The sequence below is a fragment of the Pleuronectes platessa genome, chromosome 2 (assembly GCF_947347685.1).
Source record: "Pleuronectes platessa chromosome 2, fPlePla1.1, whole genome shotgun sequence".
NCBI classification, from domain to species: domain Eukaryota; kingdom Metazoa; phylum Chordata; class Actinopteri; order Pleuronectiformes; family Pleuronectidae; genus Pleuronectes; species Pleuronectes platessa.
In genome coordinates this window covers 28,714,218-28,731,039 of record NC_070627.1, presented here as the reverse complement: position 1 = coordinate 28,731,039, position 16,822 = coordinate 28,714,218, and the positions used below count along the sequence as shown (strand labels likewise).

The window sequence follows — 16,822 nt, the reverse complement described above, 5'->3', positions numbered from 1 at the left end:
CACTCAATGACAGAAATGGCGAACGGAGTGGCTATGAGTCACAAAAAAAATTTGCAAGAACATTCTGACCTCACATTGTTGGAAAATAGTTGAGACATAGGAAGTTGTTTCTGCCCAGTTTCGAGCTGGGGACTTTTCGCGTGTAAAGCGAACGTGATAACCACTACACTACAGAAACAGACATAGCATGATCCCCCTTGGCCCGATACTGGACAATACACCATAACCACTGGGTCCCATAATTGTTTTTCTGAGAAGAGCCAAATCCAATTGATAAGAATTTGTTACAAGGAGTCCTTTGAGATTTCATAAGAGAGATTCAAAACTGGACTGAATTCAACTGGGCTCAATGTTACCTGTGACCAAGTGGCTCAACCACTGTTGAGGTACACGCCTTACGTGCAAGCAACCAGCAAATAACATCAGTTTAGACTCAATCTGATGGTGGGAATATGTGACCCATTCTCAAAGAGAACAGGCAGGTTGTGTGTTGTTGTTATCATCCGGTTACCACTGTATAGACATTAATAGTTGAAGGCAGTTGTTATGGGGGATGGGAGCAAAGCCTAACCTTGAGAGCTGCATCCTGGAGCATTACTTCTGATTTGCCCTGTAGTGAATATTGAGCAGAAAACAAAGATGGTCTCCTCGTCGGGGAATCGAACCCCGGTCTTCCGCGTGACAGGCGGAGATACTTGCCACTATACTAACGAGGACTGCTTCACTGCAAAACTCGGCCATTTCTCAAAAAAGATGGCGCTGTTCTGACTTTTAATACATTGTATTCTTCCTGTTTGGGGGATGATGACAAATCTTTTGCTGTACTGGCTTTCTTATCCAGTAAACTGGATTTTGAAAAGGACTGAGGACTTACATTGGCAACTTTGTGTTCGATCAATTTGCAATGGTTTCATATACGCTCAGAGTATCTGCAATTGGGATGAATGCTGAATCCAACTGGGCCTTAATAGCCTAAATGGCATGGGCTGAGCCAAGTCGTCCACTTGACCTTTATCGCAGGCAAAGTCCTCCAGCTTTGTCTTTGGGATCACAACGTATGACCTGGTCAGATGGGATATGTTGAAAAAAAAACTACAAAATGTGATACTTCTGCCAGGGGCTCTCAGCCCTTGTACTGGACTGCACGCTGGGTCCCTCTTGAGGACACTGCCTCATTTGTGGAACAGAACTTATCAAACTTAAGTTTCTTTCACATGGGGCTGCGAGTCCCTCTGGATCTGAAGAAAGCAAAGAACCATAGGCGATCATGATCTTCTGATCCACAACCAGTTCAGAATCTGTAATGCTGCTTTCATTTGGGAGGTTCTTTTCTTTGCTGGTGTCTCCTTTCAAACCCCTGGAATGAGCCTTGCCATCCCAAATTGTTCTCAATGTTGCCACCAGATCTGCAAAAACAATCACTGTGAAAAAAAGTCAAGTGTGATTTTCTTCATGGATCCTTGGAACAACACTATGAAACCCAGTATATCAAATGGAGACACAGAAGTTGGGTACCAAGTAGTTGGACTAAAGCATCATCCCAAAAAGATGTTTCTGCCCAGTTTCGAGCTGGGGACCTTTCGCGTGTGAAGCGAACGTGATAACCACTACACTACAGAAACTGACATTTCACCGGGCACTTCTGCTTGACCCACAAATACATGTTGGCTCCCATTTGTTTTTCTCATTAGAGTAGCCATATCCAAATGTTAGCAATTTGTTACATAGAGTACTTTGTGAAAACTAAAGTATAGCTTACTGTCCCAAATCTCTCACAAAAAGAAGCAACAAGCTACATAGCATGCCTTGGAATTCTGTTCAGCAAGCATTTCAGAATCTCAAATGCTGCTTCCGTTTGGGAGGTTCCTCTCTCTGCTCGTGTTTCCTTTCAAACCTCTGTGATGAGCCTTGCATGATCTTGGTTTGAGCTTGAGTGTGACAGACAGAGCAGTGACATACTGAGAATAATGTAGAGTTGGCCATCCCTAGTTTTTCTCAAATTTGCCACCGCATCTGCAAAATCACACTCAATGACAGAAATGGCGAACGGAGTGGCTATGAGTCACAAAAAAAATTTGCAAGAACATTCTGACCTCACATTGTTGGAAAATAGTTGAGACATAGGAAGTTGTTTCTGCCCAGTTTCGAGCTGGGGACTTTTCGCGTGTAAAGCGAACGTGATAACCACTACATTACAGAAACAGACATAGCATGATCCCCCTTGGCCCGATACTGGAAAATACACCATAACCACTGGGTCCCATAATTGTTTTTCTGAGAAGAGCCAAATCCAATTGATAAGAATTTGTTACAAGGAGTCCTTTGAGATTTCATAAGAGAGATTCAAAACTGGACTGAATTCAACTGGGCTCAATGTTACCTGTGACCAAGTGGCTCAACCACTGTTGAGGTACACGCCTTACGTGCAAGCAACCAGCAAATAACATCAGTTTAGACTCAATCTGATGGTGGGAATATGTGACCCATTCTCAAAGAGAACAGGCAGGTTGTGTGTTGTTGTTGTTATGAAGTTGTTGTCATCCGGTTACCACTGTATAGACATTAATAGTTGAAGGCAGTTGTTATGGGGGATGGGAGCAAAGCCTAACCTTGAGAGCTGCATCCTGGAGCATTACTTCTGATTTGCCCTGTAGTGAAGATTGAGCAGAAAACAAAGATGGACTCCTCGTCGGGGAATCGAACCCCGGTCTTCTGCGTGACAGGCGGAGATACTTGCCACTATACTAACGAGGACTGCTTCACTGCAAAACTCGGCCATTTCTCAAAAAAGGTGGCGCTGTTCTGACTTTTAGTACATTGTACTCTTCCTGTTTGGGGGATGATGACAAATCTTTTGCTGTACTGGCTTTCTTATCCAGTAAACTGGATTTTGAAAAGGACTGAGGACTTACATTGGCAACTTTGTGTTCGATCAATTTGCAATGGTTTCATATACGCTCAGAGTATCTGCAATTGGGATGAATGCTGAATCCAACTGGGCCTTAATAGCCTAAATGGCATGGGCTGAGCCAAGTCGTCCACTTGACCTTTATCGCAGGCAAAGTCCTCCAGCTTTGTCTTTGGGATCACAACGTATGACCTGGTCAGATGGGATATGTTGAAAAAAAAACTACAAAATGTGATACTTCTGCCAGGGGCTCTCAGCCCTTGTACTGGACTGCACGCTGGGTCCCTCTTGAGGACACTGCCTCATTTGTGGAACAGAACTTATCAAACTTAAGTTTCTTTCACATGGGGCTGCGAGTCCCTCTGGATCTGAAGAAAGCAAAGAACCATAGGCGATCATGATCTTCTGATCCACAACCAGTTCAGAATCTGTAATGCTGCTTTCATTTGGGAGGTTCTTTTCTTTGCTGGTGTCTCCTTTCAAACCCCTGGAATGAGCCTTGCCATCCCAAATTGTTCTCAATGTTGCCACCAGATCTGCAAAAACAATCACTGTGAAAAAAAGTCAAGTGTGATTTTCTTCATGGATCCTTGGAACAACACTATGAAACCCAGTATATCAAATGGAGACACAGAAGATGGGTACCAAGTAGTTGGACTAAAGCATCATCCCAAAAAGATGTTTCTGCCCAGTTTCGAGCTGGGGACCTTTCGCGTGTGAAGCGAACGTGATAACCACTACACTACAGAAACTGACATTTCACCTGGCACTTCTGCTTGACCCACAAATACATGTTGGCTCCCATTTGTTTTTCTCATTAGAGTAGCCATATCCAAATGTTAGCAATTTGTTACATAGAGTACTTTGTGAAAACTAAAGTATAGCTTACTGTCCCAAATCTCTCACAAAAAGAAGCAACAAGCTACATAGCATGCCTTGGAATTCTGTTCAGCAAGCATTTCAGAATCTCAAATGCTGCTTCCGTTTGGGAGGTTCCTCTCTCTGCTCGTGTTTCCTTTCAAACCTCTGTGATGAGCCTTGCATGATCTTGGTTTGAGCTTGAGTGTGACAGACAGAGCAGTGACATACTGAGAATAATGTAGAGTTGGCCATCCCTAGTTTTTCTCAAATTTGCCACCGCATCTGCAAAATCACACTCAATGACAGAAATGGCGAACGGAGTGGCTATGAGTCACAAAAAAAATTTGCAAGAACATTCTGACCTCACATTGTTGGAAAATAGTTGAGACATAGGAAGTTGTTTCTGCCCAGTTTCGAGCTGGGGACTTTTCGCGTGTAAAGCGAACGTGATAACCACTACACTACAGAAACAGACATAGCATGATCCCCCTTGGCCCGATACTGGACAATACACCATAACCACTGGGTCCCATAATTGTTTTTCTGAGAAGAGCCAAATCCAATTGATAAGAATTTGTTACAAGGAGTCCTTTGAGATTTCATAAGAGAGATTCAAAACTGGACTGAATTCAACTGGGCTCAATGTTACCTGTGACCAAGTGGCTCAACCACTGTTGAGGTACACGCCTTACGTGCAAGCAACCAGCAAATAACATCAGTTTAGACTCAATCTGATGGTGGGAATATGTGACCCATTCTCAAAGAGAACAGGCAGGTTGTGTGTTGTTGTTATCATCCGGTTACCACTGTATAGACATTAATAGTTGAAGGCAGTTGTTATGGGGGATGGGAGCAAAGCCTAACCTTGAGAGCTGCATCCTGGAGCATTACTTCTGATTTGCCCTGTAGTGAATATTGAGCAGAAAACAAAGATGGTCTCCTCGTCGGGGAATCGAACCCCGGTCTTCCGCGTGACAGGCGGAGATACTTGCCACTATACTAACGAGGACTGCTTCACTGCAAAACTCGGCCATTTCTCAAAAAAGATGGCGCTGTTCTGACTTTTAATACATTGTATTCTTCCTGTTTGGGGGATGATGACAAATCTTTTGCTGTACTGGCTTTCTTATCCAGTAAACTGGATTTTGAAAAGGACTGAGGACTTACATTGGCAACTTTGTGTTCGATCAATTTGCAATGGTTTCATATACGCTCAGAGTATCTGCAATTGGGATGAATGCTGAATCCAACTGGGCCTTAATAGCCTAAATGGCATGGGCTGAGCCAAGTCGTCCACTTGACCTTTATCGCAGGCAAAGTCCTCCAGCTTTGTCTTTGGGATCACAACGTATGACCTGGTCAGATGGGATATGTTGAAAAAAAAACTACAAAATGTGATACTTCTGCCAGGGGCTCTCAGCCCTTGTACTGGACTGCACGCTGGGTCCCTCTTGAGGACACTGCCTCATTTGTGGAACAGAACTTATCAAACTTAAGTTTCTTTCACATGGGGCTGCGAGTCCCTCTGGATCTGAAGAAAGCAAAGAACCATAGGCGATCATGATCTTCTGATCCACAACCAGTTCAGAATCTGTAATGCTGCTTTCATTTGGGAGGTTCTTTTCTTTGCTGGTGTCTCCTTTCAAACCCCTGGAATGAGCCTTGCCATCCCAAATTGTTCTCAATGTTGCCACCAGATCTGCAAAAACAATCACTGTGAAAAAAAGTCAAGTGTGATTTTCTTCATGGATCCTTGGAACAACACTATGAAACCCAGTATATCAAATGGAGACACAGAAGTTGGGTACCAAGTAGTTGGACTAAAGCATCATCCCAAAAAGATGTTTCTGCCCAGTTTCGAGCTGGGGACCTTTCGCGTGTGAAGCGAACGTGATAACCACTACACTACAGAAACTGACATTTCACCGGGCACTTCTGCTTGACCCACAAATACATGTTGGCTCCCATTTGTTTTTCTCATTAGAGTAGCCATATCCAAATGTTAGCAATTTGTTACATAGAGTACTTTGTGAAAACTAAAGTATAGCTTACTGTCCCAAATCTCTCACAAAAAGAAGCAACAAGCTACATAGCATGCCTTGGAATTCTGTTCAGCAAGCATTTCAGAATCTCAAATGCTGCTTCCGTTTGGGAGGTTCCTCTCTCTGCTCGTGTTTCCTTTCAAACCTCTGTGATGAGCCTTGCATGATCTTGGTTTGAGCTTGAGTGTGACAGACAGAGCAGTGACATACTGAGAATAATGTAGAGTTGGCCATCCCTAGTTTTTCTCAAATTTGCCACCGCATCTGCAAAATCACACTCAATGACAGAAATGGCGAACGGAGTGGCTATGAGTCACAAAAAAAATTTGCAAGAACATTCTGACCTCACATTGTTGGAAAATAGTTGAGACATAGGAAGTTGTTTCTGCCCAGTTTCGAGCTGGGGACTTTTCGCGTGTAAAGCGAACGTGATAACCACTACATTACAGAAACAGACATAGCATGATCCCCCTTGGCCCGATACTGGAAAATACACCATAACCACTGGGTCCCATAATTGTTTTTCTGAGAAGAGCCAAATCCAATTGATAAGAATTTGTTACAAGGAGTCCTTTGAGATTTCATAAGAGAGATTCAAAACTGGACTGAATTCAACTGGGCTCAATGTTACCTGTGACCAAGTGGCTCAACCACTGTTGAGGTACACGCCTTACGTGCAAGCAACCAGCAAATAACATCAGTTTAGACTCAATCTGATGGTGGGAATATGTGACCCATTCTCAAAGAGAACAGGCAGGTTGTGTGTTGTTGTTGTTATGAAGTTGTTGTCATCCGGTTACCACTGTATAGACATTAATAGTTGAAGGCAGTTGTTATGGGGGATGGGAGCAAAGCCTAACCTTGAGAGCTGCATCCTGGAGCATTACTTCTGATTTGCCCTGTAGTGAAGATTGAGCAGAAAACAAAGATGGACTCCTCGTCGGGGAATCGAACCCCGGTCTTCTGCGTGACAGGCGGAGATACTTGCCACTATACTAACGAGGACTGCTTCACTGCAAAACTCGGCCATTTCTCAAAAAAGGTGGCGCTGTTCTGACTTTTAGTACATTGTACTCTTCCTGTTTGGGGGATGATGACAAATCTTTTGCTGTACTGGCTTTCTTATCCAGTAAACTGGATTTTGAAAAGGACTGAGGACTTACATTGGCAACTTTGTGTTCGATCAATTTGCAATGGTTTCATATACGCTCAGAGTATCTGCAATTGGGATGAATGCTGAATCCAACTGGGCCTTAATAGCCTAAATGGCATGGGCTGAGCCAAGTCGTCCACTTGACCTTTATCGCAGGCAAAGTCCTCCAGCTTTGTCTTTGGGATCACAACGTATGACCTGGTCAGATGGGATATGTTGAAAAAAAAACTACAAAATGTGATACTTCTGCCAGGGGCTCTCAGCCCTTGTACTGGACTGCACGCTGGGTCCCTCTTGAGGACACTGCCTCATTTGTGGAACAGAACTTATCAAACTTAAGTTTCTTTCACATGGGGCTGCGAGTCCCTCTGGATCTGAAGAAAGCAAAGAACCATAGGCGATCATGATCTTCTGATCCACAACCAGTTCAGAATCTGTAATGCTGCTTTCATTTGGGAGGTTCTTTTCTTTGCTGGTGTCTCCTTTCAAACCCCTGGAATGAGCCTTGCCATCCCAAATTGTTCTCAATGTTGCCACCAGATCTGCAAAAACAATCACTGTGAAAAAAAGTCAAGTGTGATTTTCTTCATGGATCCTTGGAACAACACTATGAAACCCAGTATATCAAATGGAGACACAGAAGTTGGGTACCAAGTAGTTGGACTAAAGCATCATCCCAAAAAGATGTTTCTGCCCAGTTTCGAGCTGGGGACCTTTCGCGTGTGAAGCGAACGTGATAACCACTACACTACAGAAACTGACATTTCACCGGGCACTTCTGCTTGACCCACAAATACATGTTGGCTCCCATTTGTTTTTCTCATTAGAGTAGCCATATCCAAATGTTAGCAATTTGTTACATAGAGTACTTTGTGAAAACTAAAGTATAGCTTACTGTCCCAAATCTCTCACAAAAAGAAGCAACAAGCTACATAGCATGCCTTGGAATTCTGTTCAGCAAGCATTTCAGAATCTCAAATGCTGCTTCCGTTTGGGAGGTTCCTCTCTCTGCTCGTGTTTCCTTTCAAACCTCTGTGATGAGCCTTGCATGATCTTGGTTTGAGCTTGAGTGTGACAGACAGAGCAGTGACATACTGAGAATAATGTAGAGTTGGCCATCCCTAGTTTTTCTCAAATTTGCCACCGCATCTGCAAAATCACACTCAATGACAGAAATGGCGAACGGAGTGGCTATGAGTCACAAAAAAAATTTGTAAGAACATTTTGACCTCACATTGTTGGAAAATAGTTGAGACATAGGAAGTTGTTTCTGCCCAGTTTCGAGCTGGGGACTTTTCGCGTGTAAAGCGAACGTGATAACCACTACACTACAGAAACAGACATAGCATGATCCCCCTTGGCCCGACACTGGAAAATACACCATAACCACTGGGTCCCATAATTGTTTTTCTGAGAAGAGCCAAATCCAATTGATAAGAATTTGTTACAAGGAGTTCTTTGAGATTTCATAAGAGAGATTCAAAACTGGACTGAATCCAACTGGGCTCAATGTTACCTGTGACCAAGTGGCTCAACCACTGTTGAGGTACACGCCTTACGTGCAAGCAACCAGCAAATAACATCAGTTTAGACTCAATCTGATGGTGGGAATATGTGACCCATTCTCAAAGAGAACAGGCAGGTTGTGTGTTGTTGTTATCATCCGGTTACCACTGTATAGACATTAATAGTTGAAGGCAGTTGTTATGGGGGATGGGAGCAAAGCCTAACCTTGAGAGCTGCATCCTGGAGCATTACTTCTGATTTGCCCTGTAGTGAATATTGAGCAGAAAACAAAGATGGTCTCCTCGTCGGGGAATCGAACCCCGGTCTTCCGCGTGACAGGCGGAGATACTTGCCACTATACTAACGAGGACTGCTTCACTGCAAAACTCGGCCATTTCTCAAAAAAGATGGCGCTGTTCTGACTTTTAATACATTGTATTCTTCCTGTTTGGGGGATGATGACAAATCTTTTGCTGTACTGGCTTTCTTATCCAGTAAACTGGATTTTGAAAAGGACTGAGGACTTACATTGGCAACTTTGTGTTCGATCAATTTGCAATGGTTTCATATACGCTCAGAGTATCTGCAATTGGGATGAATGCTGAATCCAACTGGGCCTTAATAGCCTAAATGGCATGGGCTGAGCCAAGTCGTCCACTTGACCTTTATCGCAGGCAAAGTCCTCCAGCTTTGTCTTTGGGATCACAACGTATGACCTGGTCAGATGGGATATGTTGAAAAAAAAACTACAAAATGTGATACTTCTGCCAGGGGCTCTCAGCCCTTGTACTGGACTGCACGCTGGGTCCCTCTTGAGGACACTGCCTCATTTGTGGAACAGAACTTATCAAACTTAAGTTTCTTTCACATGGGGCTGCGAGTCCCTCTGGATCTGAAGAAAGCAAAGAACCATAGGCGATCATGATCTTCTGATCCACAACCAGTTCAGAATCTGTAATGCTGCTTTCATTTGGGAGGTTCTTTTCTTTGCTGGTGTCTCCTTTCAAACCCCTGGAATGAGCCTTGCCATCCCAAATTGTTCTCAATGTTGCCACCAGATCTGCAAAAACAATCACTGTGAAAAAAAGTCAAGTGTGATTTTCTTCATGGATCCTTGGAACAACACTATGAAACCCAGTATATCAAATGGAGACACAGAAGTTGGGTACCAAGTAGTTGGACTAAAGCATCATCCCAAAAAGATGTTTCTGCCCAGTTTCGAGCTGGGGACCTTTCGCGTGTGAAGCGAACGTGATAACCACTACACTACAGAAACTGACATTTCACCGGGCACTTCTGCTTGACCCACAAATACATGTTGGCTCCCATTTGTTTTTCTCATTAGAGTAGCCATATCCAAATGTTAGCAATTTGTTACATAGAGTACTTTGTGAAAACTAAAGTATAGCTTACTGTCCCAAATCTCTCACAAAAAGAAGCAACAAGCTACATAGCATGCCTTGGAATTCTGTTCAGCAAGCATTTCAGAATCTCAAATGCTGCTTCCGTTTGGGAGGTTCCTCTCTCTGCTCGTGTTTCCTTTCAAACCTCTGTGATGAGCCTTGCATGATCTTGGTTTGAGCTTGAGTGTGACAGACAGAGCAGTGACATACTGAGAATAATGTAGAGTTGGCCATCCCTAGTTTTTCTCAAATTTGCCACCGCATCTGCAAAATCACACTCAATGACAGAAATGGCGAACGGAGTGGCTATGAGTCACAAAAAAAATTTGCAAGAACATTCTGACCTCACATTGTTGGAAAATAGTTGAGACATAGGAAGTTGTTTCTGCCCAGTTTCGAGCTGGGGACTTTTCGCGTGTAAAGCGAACGTGATAACCACTACATTACAGAAACAGACATAGCATGATCCCCCTTGGCCCGATACTGGAAAATACACCATAACCACTGGGTCCCATAATTGTTTTTCTGAGAAGAGCCAAATCCAATTGATAAGAATTTGTTACAAGGAGTCCTTTGAGATTTCATAAGAGAGATTCAAAACTGGACTGAATTCAACTGGGCTCAATGTTACCTGTGACCAAGTGGCTCAACCACTGTTGAGGTACACGCCTTACGTGCAAGCAACCAGCAAATAACATCAGTTTAGACTCAATCTGATGGTGGGAATATGTGACCCATTCTCAAAGAGAACAGGCAGGTTGTGTGTTGTTGTTGTTATGAAGTTGTTGTCATCCGGTTACCACTGTATAGACATTAATAGTTGAAGGCAGTTGTTATGGGGGATGGGAGCAAAGCCTAACCTTGAGAGCTGCATCCTGGAGCATTACTTCTGATTTGCCCTGTAGTGAAGATTGAGCAGAAAACAAAGATGGACTCCTCGTCGGGGAATCGAACCCCGGTCTTCTGCGTGACAGGCGGACATACTTGCCACTATACTAACGAGGACTGCTTCACTGCAAAACTCGGCCATTTCTCAAAAAAGGTGGCGCTGTTCTGACTTTTAGTACATTGTACTCTTCCTGTTTGGGGGATGATGACAAATCTTTTGCTGTACTGGCTTTCTTATCCAGTAAACTGGATTTTGAAAAGGACTGAGGACTTACATTGGCAACTTTGTGTTCGATCAATTTGCAATGGTTTCATATACGCTCAGAGTATCTGCAATTGGGATGAATGCTGAATCCAACTGGGCCTTAATAGCCTAAATGGCATGGGCTGAGCCAAGTCGTCCACTTGACCTTTATCGCAGGCAAAGTCCTCCAGCTTTGTCTTTGGGATCACAACGTATGACCTGGTCAGATGGGATATGTTGAAAAAAAAACTACAAAATGTGATACTTCTGCCAGGGGCTCTCAGCCCTTGTACTGGACTGCACGCTGGGTCCCTCTTGAGGACACTGCCTCATTTGTGGAACAGAACTTATCAAACTTAAGTTTCTTTCACATGGGGCTGCGAGTCCCTCTGGATCTGAAGAAAGCAAAGAACCATAGGCGATCATGATCTTCTGATCCACAACCAGTTCAGAATCTGTAATGCTGCTTTCATTTGGGAGGTTCTTTTCTTTGCTGGTGTCTCCTTTCAAACCCCTGGAATGAGCCTTGCCATCCCAAATTGTTCTCAATGTTGCCACCAGATCTGCAAAAACAATCACTGTGAAAAAAAGTCAAGTGTGATTTTCTTCATGGATCCTTGGAACAACACTATGAAACCCAGTATATCAAATGGAGACACAGAAGTTGGGTACCAAGTAGTTGGACTAAAGCATCATCCCAAAAAGATGTTTCTGCCCAGTTTCGAGCTGGGGACCTTTCGCGTGTGAAGCGAACGTGATAACCACTACACTACAGAAACTGACATTTCACCGGGCACTTCTGCTTGACCCACAAATACATGTTGGCTCCCATTTGTTTTTCTCATTAGAGTAGCCATATCCAAATGTTAGCAATTTGTTACATAGAGTACTTTGTGAAAACTAAAGTATAGCTTACTGTCCCAAATCTCTCACAAAAAGAAGCAACAAGCTACATAGCATGCCTTGGAATTCTGTTCAGCAAGCATTTCAGAATCTCAAATGCTGCTTCCGTTTGGGAGGTTCCTCTCTCTGCTCGTGTTTCCTTTCAAACCTCTGTGATGAGCCTTGCATGATCTTGGTTTGAGCTTGAGTGTGACAGACAGAGCAGTGACATACTGAGAATAATGTAGAGTTGGCCATCCCTAGTTTTTCTCAAATTTGCCACCGCATCTGCAAAATCACACTCAATGACAGAAATGGCGAACGGAGTGGCTATGAGTCACAAAAAAAATTTGCAAGAACATTCTGACCTCACATTGTTGGAAAATAGTTGAGACATAGGAAGTTGTTTCTGCCCAGTTTCGAGCTGGGGACTTTTCGCGTGTAAAGCGAACGTGATAACCACTACATTACAGAAACAGACATAGCATGATCCCCCTTGGCCCGATACTGGAAAATACACCATAACCACTGGGTCCCATAATTGTTTTTCTGAGAAGAGCCAAATCCAATTGATAAGAATTTGTTACAAGGAGTCCTTTGAGATTTCATAAGAGAGATTCAAAACTGGACTGAATTCAACTGGGCTCAATGTTACCTGTGACCAAGTGGCTCAACCACTGTTGAGGTACACGCCTTACGTGCAAGCAACCAGCAAATAACATCAGTTTAGACTCAATCTGATGGTGGGAATATGTGACCCATTCTCAAAGAGAACAGGCAGGTTGTGTGTTGTTGTTGTTATGAAGTTGTTGTCATCCGGTTACCACTGTATAGACATTAATAGTTGAAGGCAGTTGTTATGGGGGATGGGAGCAAAGCCTAACCTTGAGAGCTGCATCCTGGAGCATTACTTCTGATTTGCCCTGTAGTGAAGATTGAGCAGAAAACAAAGATGGACTCCTCGTCGGGGAATCGAACCCCGGTCTTCTGCGTGACAGGCGGACATACTTGCCACTATACTAACGAGGACTGCTTCACTGCAAAACTCGGCCATTTCTCAAAAAAGGTGGCGCTGTTCTGACTTTTAGTACATTGTACTCTTCCTGTTTGGGGGATGATGACAAATCTTTTGCTGTACTGGCTTTCTTATCCAGTAAACTGGATTTTGAAAAGGACTGAGGACTTACATTGGCAACTTTGTGTTCGATCAATTTGCAATGGTTTCATATACGCTCAGAGTATCTGCAATTGGGATGAATGCTGAATCCAACTGGGCCTTAATAGCCTAAATGGCATGGGCTGAGCCAAGTCGTCCACTTGACCTTTATCGCAGGCAAAGTCCTCCAGCTTTGTCTTTGGGATCACAACGTATGACCTGGTCAGATGGGATATGTTGAAAAAAAAACTACAAAATGTGATACTTCTGCCAGGGGCTCTCAGCCCTTGTACTGGACTGCACGCTGGGTCCCTCTTGAGGACACTGCCTCATTTGTGGAACAGAACTTATCAAACTTAAGTTTCTTTCACATGGGGCTGCGAGTCCCTCTGGATCTGAAGAAAGCAAAGAACCATAGGCGATCATGATCTTCTGATCCACAACCAGTTCAGAATCTGTAATGCTGCTTTCATTTGGGAGGTTCTTTTCTTTGCTGGTGTCTCCTTTCAAACCCCTGGAATGAGCCTTGCCATCCCAAATTGTTCTCAATGTTGCCACCAGATCTGCAAAAACAATCACTGTGAAAAAAAGTCAAGTGTGATTTTCTTCATGGATCCTTGGAACAACACTATGAAACCCAGTATATCAAATGGAGACACAGAAGTTGGGTACCAAGTAGTTGGACTAAAGCATCATCCCAAAAAGATGTTTCTGCCCAGTTTCGAGCTGGGGACCTTTCGCGTGTGAAGCGAACGTGATAACCACTACACTACAGAAACTGACATTTCACCGGGCACTTCTGCTTGACCCACAAATACATGTTGGCTCCCATTTGTTTTTCTCATTAGAGTAGCCATATCCAAATGTTAGCAATTTGTTACATAGAGTACTTTGTGAAAACTAAAGTATAGCTTACTGTCCCAAATCTCTCACAAAAAGAAGCAACAAGCTACATAGCATGCCTTGGAATTCTGTTCAGCAAGCATTTCAGAATCTCAAATGCTGCTTCCGTTTGGGAGGTTCCTCTCTCTGCTCGTGTTTCCTTTCAAACCTCTGTGATGAGCCTTGCATGATCTTGGTTTGAGCTTGAGTGTGACAGACAGAGCAGTGACATACTGAGAATAATGTAGAGTTGGCCATCCCTAGTTTTTCTCAAATTTGCCACCGCATCTGCAAAATCACACTCAATGACAGAAATGGCGAACGGAGTGGCTATGAGTCACAAAAAAAATTTGTAAGAACATTTTGACCTCACATTGTTGGAAAATAGTTGAGACATAGGAAGTTGTTTCTGCCCAGTTTCGAGCTGGGGACTTTTCGCGTGTAAAGCGAACGTGATAACCACTACACTACAGAAACAGACATAGCATGATCCCCCTTGGCCCGACACTGGAAAATACACCATAACCACTGGGTCCCATAATTGTTTTTCTGAGAAGAGCCAAATCCAATTGATAAGAATTTGTTACAAGGAGTTCTTTGAGATTTCATAAGAGAGATTCAAAACTGGACTGAATCCAACTGGGCTCAATGTTACCTGTGACCAAGTGGCTCAACCACTGTTGAGGTACACGCCTTACGTGCAAGCAACCAGCAAATAACATCAGTTTAGACTCAATCTGATGGTGGGAATATGTGACCCATTCTCAAAGAGAACAGGCAGGTTGTGTGTTGTTGTTATCATCCGGTTACCACTGTATAGACATTAATAGTTGAAGGCAGTTGTTATGGGGGATGGGAGCAAAGCCTAACCTTGAGAGCTGCATCCTGGAGCATTACTTCTGATTTGCCCTGTAGTGAATATTGAGCAGAAAACAAAGATGGTCTCCTCGTCGGGGAATCGAACCCCGGTCTTCCGCGTGACAGGCGGAGATACTTGCCACTATACTAACGAGGACTGCTTCACTGCAAAACTCGGCCATTTCTCAAAAAAGATGGCGCTGTTCTGACTTTTAATACATTGTATTCTTCCTGTTTGGGGGATGATGACAAATCTTTTGCTGTACTGGCTTTCTTATCCAGTAAACTGGATTTTGAAAAGGACTGAGGACTTACATTGGCAACTTTGTGTTCGATCAATTTGCAATGGTTTCATATACGCTCAGAGTATCTGCAATTGGGATGAATGCTGAATCCAACTGGGCCTTAATAGCCTAAATGGCATGGGCTGAGCCAAGTCGTCCACTTGACCTTTATCGCAGGCAAAGTCCTCTAGCTTTGTCTTTTGGATCACAACATATGACCTGGTCAGATAGGATATGTTGAAAAAAGACCTACAAAATATGAGGCTTCTGCCAGGGGCTCTCCGCCCTTGTACTGGACTGCACTCTGGGTCCCTCTTGAGGACACTGCCTCATTTGTGGAACAGAACTTATCAAACTTAAGTTTCTTTCACATGGGGCTGCGAGTCCCTCTGGATCTGAAGAAAGCAAAGAACCATAGGCGATCATGATCTTCTGATCCACAACCAGTTCAGAATCTGTAATGCTGCTTTCATTTGGGAGGTTCTTTTCTTTGCTGGTGTCTCCTTTCAAACCCCTGGAATGAGCCTTGCCATCCCAAATTGTTCTCAATGTTGCCACCAGATCTGCAAAAACAATCACTGTGAAAAAAAGTCAAGTGTGATTTTCTTCATGGATCCTTGGAACAACACTCTATGAAACCAAGTATATCAAATGGAGACACAGAAGTTGGGTACCAAGTAGTTGGACTAAAGCATCATCCCAAAAAGATGTTTCTGCCCAGTTTCGAGCTGGGGACCTTTCGCGTGTGAAGCGAACGTGATAACCACTACACTACAGAAACTGACATTTCACCTGGCACTTCTGCTTGACCCACAAATACATGTTGGCTCCCATTTGTTTTTCTCATTAGAGTAGCCATATCCAAATGTTAGCAATTTGTTACATAGAGTACTTTGTGAAAACTAAAGTATAGCTTACTGTCCCAAATCTCTCACAAAAAGAAGCAACAAGCTACATAGCATGCCTTGGAATTCTGTTCAGCAAGCATTTCAGAATCTCAAATGCTGCTTCCGTTTGGGAGGTTCCTCTCTCTGCTCGTGTTTCCTTTCAAACCTCTGTGATGAGCCTTGCATGATCTTGGTTTGAGCTTGAGTGTGACAGACAGAGCAGTGACATACTGAGAATAATGTAGAGTTGGCCATCCCTAGTTTTTCTCAAATTTGCCACCGCATCTGCAAAATCACACTCAATGACAGAAATGGCGAACGGAGTGGCTATGAGTCACAAAAAAAATTTGTAAGAACATTTTGACCTCACATTGTTGGAAAATAGTTGAGACATAGGAAGTTGTTTCTGCCCAGTTTCGAGCTGGGGACTTTTCGCGTGTAAAGCGAACGTGATAACCACTACACTACAGAAACAGACATAGCATGATCCCCCTTGGCCCGACACTGGAAAATACACCATAACCACTGGGTCCCATAATTGTTTTTCTGAGAAGAGCCAAATCCAATTGATAAGAATTTGTTACAAGGAGTTCTTTGAGATTTCATAAGAGAGATTCAAAACTGGACTGAATCCAACTGGGCTCAATGTTACCTGTGACCAAGTGGCTCAACCACTGTTGAGGTACACGCCTTACGTGCAAGCAACCAGCAAATAACATCAGTTTAGACTCAATCTGATGGTGGGAATATGTGACCCATTCTCAAAGAGAACAGGCAGGTTGTGTGTTGTTGTTATGAAGTTGTTGTCATCCGGTTACCACTGTATAGACATTAATAGTTGAAGGCAGTTGTTATGGGGGATGGGAGC

The 16,822-nt window shown here is 43.4% G+C and overlaps 21 non-coding genes across 21 annotated transcripts; all 21 read right to left on the bottom strand.

The window, feature by feature from the left end:
- Positions 1–105: 105 nt before the first annotated feature.
- trnav-uac (transfer RNA valine (anticodon UAC)) lies at positions 106–178 on the bottom strand. The gene has a single exon. It is a non-coding gene; the product is annotated as a tRNA-Val (tRNA).
- Positions 179–644: 466 nt separating this feature from the next.
- Positions 645–716, bottom strand: trnad-guc (transfer RNA aspartic acid (anticodon GUC)). Its single transcript has one exon. It is a non-coding gene; the product is annotated as a tRNA-Asp (tRNA).
- An 833-nt stretch (positions 717–1,549) lies between these two features.
- trnav-cac (transfer RNA valine (anticodon CAC)) lies at positions 1,550–1,622 on the bottom strand. Its single transcript has one exon. It is a non-coding gene; the product is annotated as a tRNA-Val (tRNA).
- A 1,060-nt stretch (positions 1,623–2,682) lies between these two features.
- On the bottom strand, positions 2,683–2,754 carry trnad-guc (transfer RNA aspartic acid (anticodon GUC)). Its single transcript has one exon. It is a non-coding gene; the product is annotated as a tRNA-Asp (tRNA).
- An 833-nt stretch (positions 2,755–3,587) lies between these two features.
- Positions 3,588–3,660, bottom strand: trnav-cac (transfer RNA valine (anticodon CAC)). The gene has a single exon. It is a non-coding gene; the product is annotated as a tRNA-Val (tRNA).
- A 507-nt stretch (positions 3,661–4,167) lies between these two features.
- On the bottom strand, positions 4,168–4,240 carry trnav-uac (transfer RNA valine (anticodon UAC)). Its single transcript has one exon. It is a non-coding gene; the product is annotated as a tRNA-Val (tRNA).
- Positions 4,241–4,706: 466 nt separating this feature from the next.
- trnad-guc (transfer RNA aspartic acid (anticodon GUC)) lies at positions 4,707–4,778 on the bottom strand. The gene has a single exon. It is a non-coding gene; the product is annotated as a tRNA-Asp (tRNA).
- An 833-nt stretch (positions 4,779–5,611) lies between these two features.
- Positions 5,612–5,684, bottom strand: trnav-cac (transfer RNA valine (anticodon CAC)). The gene has a single exon. It is a non-coding gene; the product is annotated as a tRNA-Val (tRNA).
- A 1,060-nt stretch (positions 5,685–6,744) lies between these two features.
- On the bottom strand, positions 6,745–6,816 carry trnad-guc (transfer RNA aspartic acid (anticodon GUC)). Its single transcript has one exon. It is a non-coding gene; the product is annotated as a tRNA-Asp (tRNA).
- An 833-nt stretch (positions 6,817–7,649) lies between these two features.
- Positions 7,650–7,722, bottom strand: trnav-cac (transfer RNA valine (anticodon CAC)). The gene has a single exon. It is a non-coding gene; the product is annotated as a tRNA-Val (tRNA).
- A 507-nt stretch (positions 7,723–8,229) lies between these two features.
- trnav-uac (transfer RNA valine (anticodon UAC)) lies at positions 8,230–8,302 on the bottom strand. The gene has a single exon. It is a non-coding gene; the product is annotated as a tRNA-Val (tRNA).
- A 466-nt stretch (positions 8,303–8,768) lies between these two features.
- On the bottom strand, positions 8,769–8,840 carry trnad-guc (transfer RNA aspartic acid (anticodon GUC)). The gene has a single exon. It is a non-coding gene; the product is annotated as a tRNA-Asp (tRNA).
- An 833-nt stretch (positions 8,841–9,673) lies between these two features.
- On the bottom strand, positions 9,674–9,746 carry trnav-cac (transfer RNA valine (anticodon CAC)). The gene has a single exon. It is a non-coding gene; the product is annotated as a tRNA-Val (tRNA).
- Positions 9,747–10,806: 1,060 nt separating this feature from the next.
- On the bottom strand, positions 10,807–10,878 carry trnad-guc (transfer RNA aspartic acid (anticodon GUC)). The gene has a single exon. It is a non-coding gene; the product is annotated as a tRNA-Asp (tRNA).
- An 833-nt stretch (positions 10,879–11,711) lies between these two features.
- On the bottom strand, positions 11,712–11,784 carry trnav-cac (transfer RNA valine (anticodon CAC)). Its single transcript has one exon. It is a non-coding gene; the product is annotated as a tRNA-Val (tRNA).
- Positions 11,785–12,844: 1,060 nt separating this feature from the next.
- Positions 12,845–12,916, bottom strand: trnad-guc (transfer RNA aspartic acid (anticodon GUC)). The gene has a single exon. It is a non-coding gene; the product is annotated as a tRNA-Asp (tRNA).
- Positions 12,917–13,749: 833 nt separating this feature from the next.
- On the bottom strand, positions 13,750–13,822 carry trnav-cac (transfer RNA valine (anticodon CAC)). Its single transcript has one exon. It is a non-coding gene; the product is annotated as a tRNA-Val (tRNA).
- Positions 13,823–14,329: 507 nt separating this feature from the next.
- trnav-uac (transfer RNA valine (anticodon UAC)) lies at positions 14,330–14,402 on the bottom strand. Its single transcript has one exon. It is a non-coding gene; the product is annotated as a tRNA-Val (tRNA).
- Positions 14,403–14,868: 466 nt separating this feature from the next.
- trnad-guc (transfer RNA aspartic acid (anticodon GUC)) lies at positions 14,869–14,940 on the bottom strand. Its single transcript has one exon. It is a non-coding gene; the product is annotated as a tRNA-Asp (tRNA).
- Positions 14,941–15,775: 835 nt separating this feature from the next.
- Positions 15,776–15,848, bottom strand: trnav-cac (transfer RNA valine (anticodon CAC)). The gene has a single exon. It is a non-coding gene; the product is annotated as a tRNA-Val (tRNA).
- A 507-nt stretch (positions 15,849–16,355) lies between these two features.
- On the bottom strand, positions 16,356–16,428 carry trnav-uac (transfer RNA valine (anticodon UAC)). Its single transcript has one exon. It is a non-coding gene; the product is annotated as a tRNA-Val (tRNA).
- Between the last annotated feature and the right edge of the window lie 394 nt (positions 16,429–16,822).